Source organism: Physeter macrocephalus, chromosome 1 (assembly GCF_002837175.3).
Source record: "Physeter macrocephalus isolate SW-GA chromosome 1, ASM283717v5, whole genome shotgun sequence".
Taxonomy (NCBI): domain Eukaryota; kingdom Metazoa; phylum Chordata; class Mammalia; order Artiodactyla; family Physeteridae; genus Physeter; species Physeter macrocephalus.
This window is the reverse complement of record NC_041214.2, coordinates 97,556,632-97,561,275: the sequence shown is the minus strand read 5'-3', so window position 1 is coordinate 97,561,275 and position 4,644 is coordinate 97,556,632. Positions and strand designations below refer to the sequence as shown.

General features: G+C 41.9%; 1 non-coding gene across 1 annotated transcript; it reads left to right on the top strand.

The window, feature by feature from the left end:
* The first annotated feature begins 2,840 nt into the window (after nucleotides 1-2,840).
* On the top strand, nucleotides 2,841-2,947 carry LOC112064014 (U6 spliceosomal RNA). The gene has a single exon (XR_002891309.1). It is a non-coding gene; the product is annotated as a U6 spliceosomal RNA (small nuclear RNA).
* The last annotated feature ends 1,697 nt before the right edge of the window (nucleotides 2,948-4,644 follow it).

The following is a 4,644-nucleotide window of genomic DNA, read 5'->3' as shown; positions in this document are numbered from 1 at the left end:
CACAGGCTCCGGACGCGCAGGCTCAGTGGCCATGGCTCACGGGCCCAGCCGCTCCGCGGCATGTGGGATCCTCCCAGACCGGGGCGCGAACCCAGTTCTCCTGCATCGGAAGGCGGACGCGCAACCACTGCGCCACCAGGGAAGCCCCAAATTTTAATATTTTGAAAAAAAACCTGAGAACTATTAATCCCGGCGTGTGTTACTCTTAAACCCAAGGAAATGAAGAAACATTGATCTAATTTCTGCCTTTCAAGAATGAAATTATATATTAACCACAGAGCACCCAGCAACATACACAACCAGTACCCCCAGAGATAGTTAGCCTAACATCTGAATTGTGTTTTTCTAGCTAACTACTAATCCCCTCTATGGCATTATACAATTTATTACAAATAGGCTGCTTGACCCAGCAGCCAAGAAATCAAATCAGAATTCTCAGGAAGAACATGGTAAAATAAAGGGGCAGGTAGAGGCAAAGGGGTCAGATGCAAAAAGGCAGAAGCCTATAGCAGTACCTAAGAGCTACCTGGTATTCTTGTCAAATTCATATTCTGATTCAGTAGATCTGAGGTGGGGCTGAAGACTGCATTTCTAACAAGCTCATCAGAGATGTTGCTTATCCCAGGAACCCACTCTGAGTACAAAGGGTGGCACTTTTCTGTGTTTAAGAAAGCTCAGGGCTTCCCTGGTGGCGCAGTGGTTGCGCGTCCCCCTGCCGATGCAGGGGAACCGGGTTCGCGCCCCGGTCTGGGAGGATCCCACATGCCGCGGAGCGGCTGGGCCCGTGAGCCATGGCCGCCGAGCCTGCGCGTCCGGAGCCTAAGCTCCGCAACGGGAGAGGCCACAACAGAGGGAGGCCCGCATACCACAAAAAAAAAAAAAAAAAAAAAAAAAAAGAAAGCTCAAACCACCACAATAATACCTACCCTGCATATGTGCCCCCAATTTTTCCTTCATGTTCTCTTTTATGGGATTTCTTGAACATCATCTCATTTGTTTGGTTTGTTGTTTTAGTTCATTATGTTTGCAATATCACTTACAGACCTGTTTTTCAGACAAAGAATGAACTCACTGTCCTGAAAGCATCCCTTCCTTTACCACCGCTTAGACTGCGAAGTTAGACTACGAAACAAGCATTGCATCTTTGTGCCACTGTCTCTTTTAAAAGACACTTGAATGATAACCTTGAGTGGGACTTCCTACCTGCCCCCAAAAAAGAGGAAAAGAAGAGTAAATGACAAAATTCTGCAAAACTCAAGCTAGTGAAAGGGAAAAAATAAACAAGACTGTCAGTCTCCAAGGAAGAGAATACTGTGATTATTAAAAATAATTTTAAAACTTTAGAAAAACATCCAGCATGTTTCAGTTTTCTCATGTGAAAGACTGGATGGGACCAGAGGTCTACTGTGGGCGGGGGGTTCAAGTCTGTCTCTGCTGCTGTCTAAATATTTCTGCAGCTGAGGAAGAAACACTTCCTGTAGATCTTAGCCATGAAAGCCAGACTCTCGTGCCACCTAGGAAGATGGGAAAATTAAGGAGTCAGGTAAGGGTAAGGAAGAGAAGAGGCACTTCACCACCTGTTTCCTCCTTTAAGAGGTACTCCTCCTGTCAGAAGAAAAACATCCCAAGCCAGCTCTTTACTTCCCCTTTACACCATTTCTGCCAGAAAAAGAAAAAAACAAAAAAGTTAGAAGTTCAAAAACGTAAAGCAATTAAATAAATATCACACTTCACAGAAGGTGAGAGTAGTATAACACAATGGCATTAAGCTTATCCAGATCTGCAGTGCTGTTCTAAACATTTGACTTTGTTCAGAAAAATCTCATTTACTCTTGGATAAATACTGCCGTGGCTTACACGACTAGTCACATTTACAACATAGAGTGTAATATGCCTCCCAAAGGGAGGCAGTCTCCATTCACTTTGACAAAGGGCAGCACAGGCAGAAGTGGTTTTGCCACTGTCTGCTCCATGGTCAGGATCTGTAAAATGGAGGGAGTCCTAACAGTGAAAGCATCCATGGTTCTCATGGAGGAATAAAGCTGATGCAGTTTGTGAACAACAAGTATTCTTACCATCGCTATTACTATTACCACCTATCCACACACTTTTAGACATATAAGGAGATATAAAACTTGTTCAGATAGGATAAATCTTTCCTTTTCTGTATTCAAATCAACCAGTTAAAAATACTTATTAAACATAGATGACTGACACTGAATCAGATACTCCAAGAGAAGCATAAGATAGAATGACCATCTTCGCATGGCCAACAATCTTTTTAGACAGAATAAACTAATATACATATGAAGTGATTTATAAAGTCATTTCAGAATAGCCCGACAGTATATAATTAAATATTAAATTACACAGAGTCAGGCACAAGTACTAAAATAAATCGGAGAAGGGACAGATCAGTACACACTAAAATGGAAAGACAGTAAAATTTTGCACAAAGGGCATACTATCAGGAATCAGAATATCTAGTAGTTCAATGTAATGTGGGGCCTGGGCTTGGTTTTGTCACCTGTGAAATGGGAATGACAGTAATACGTACCTCTTAGGGTTATTTCAAGAGTTAGAGGAAATGTGAAATGAAAAAAAAAATCTGACTTTATAAAGCAAGACACGTTTTCTGTTTTATTATTATTGATGATTAGCTCATCTTTTATGAAATGAAGAGGATTTATGCCATCCTTGAAAAAAGTATGAGCTAGAGAAGAGGGAGGACAGTTTTCTAGGAAAAGAGGAAGAGAGGAAGAAAAAGTAGAGGGGGAAATAAGCAATAGGCATAAGAAAGACAAAGACCTGGGAAGGAGGGCAATAAAAACCACAGGCAGGTGCTCACTTCGGCAGCACATACACTAAAATTGGAATAACACAGAGAAGATTAACATGGCCCCTGCCCAAGGATGATACGCAAATTCACGAAGCGTTCCATATATTTTAAATTGGGAGATTGGGATTGACATATACACACTACTGTACATAAAATAGATAACTAATAAGGACCTACTGTATAGCACAAGGAACTCTGCTCGGTACTCTGTAATGACCTATGTGGGAAAAGAATCTCAACAAGAGTGGATATATGTATAGGTATAACTGATTCACTTTGCTGTACAGCAGAAACTAACACAACACTGTAAATCAACTATACTCCAATACAAATTAATTTTAGAAACCTACAGGTAGTTGACTTCATTTTTAAAGAAAAGTAAATAAATAGGGTTCATTGAAGTGGAAGAATGCCAGGAATGGGCAGGAGTCAACAGCAGGCTCCTCAATCCTGCCCACCCCTCTGCTGTTTTCCTGCTTTCAGACCGTCAGGCTCTTTCATCATACATCCCTGGTTCTCAGTCTTCTACAAGCTGACAAAACAAAACAAGGCAGGCGAAAAGAAAATGGAAAAAAAAGGAAAAAAAAAAGATTGCCCGACTCTCAGTACTTTGATACAAGGGACAACAGAGGAGGGGCACAGGGGAAGAAGAGATTAGAAAGCATATTAAATTCTCCCCTTGTCTCAGGGATGGTATTTCTGCACATTACTAGACCTGCTCCCAAGCCAGAGAATTTACTTTACCCCATGGCCACAAGTGAGGTGGGCTGGATAATAAGAATATTAGGAGATGGCAATTCCGTAGATGTAAAAGGTACACATTCAAAAGAAGGAAGGAGAGAAAAGAGCAATGGAGAATAAAATAAAGGATTAGCAAGAGCCAGAGAAAGATAAAAGAAAGCACAAGGGCTTCCCTGGTGGCGCAGTGGTTGAGAATCTGCCTGCCAATGCAGGGGACACGGGTTCGAGCCCTGGTCTGGGAAGATCCCACATGCTGCGGAGCAACTAGGCCCGTGAGCCACAACTACTGAGCCTGCGCGTCTGGAGCCTGTGCTCCGCAACAAGAGAGGCCACGATAGTGAGAGGCCCGCGCACCGTGATGAAGAGTGGCCCCCGCTTGCCGCAACTAGAGAAAGCCCTCACACACAAACGAAGATCCAACACGGTCAAAAATTAATATAAATAAATAAATTTTAAAAAAAGGAAGCACAAGAGAAAAATGGTTCATTTGTAGAACCAATACATTAGGTAAAATTCTAAAACATTGTCTCATGTTTCAAACATTTCAAGGGGATTTTAAAAGAGGACAAGCCTACCAGGGATCTGAGTAGATTATACAAATGCAAAGCTGACTTGAAGAGGAAGAATCAGATTTACCACGTGTTCAGTTCCTACTATGTACCGGGAATTCCGTTGGGGCTTTACATTTCTTAAATCCGTGAATGTTTGTTGTCATCTATAGTATGTGGGCTGCTCAGAAAGCTTGAATTCCCTGAAGTTACCTTCCCATCCTCCAGAACAATCCTCACTTCTGCTACAGCTTGAAATTGCAATTGAAAACTAGTCTTTGATTTCTCCTGTTACAATACAGGCATGTAAAGTATAAGGCCACAACTTTCAAAAATAATTTAGCCCAGGTTAGCCATCTCAGGTAACTGAAAGGAGGTAAGATTAGTGATGACTAGAAGAGGGCAGAGAAAAAAGATTCTAGGAAAGAGACAGCATTCTCATAATTCAGGATCCAGGCTTCTGAAAGAGGAGATCTATAACTGCAGGTACCTGTTTCCTGTTTCCTATTCCATCAG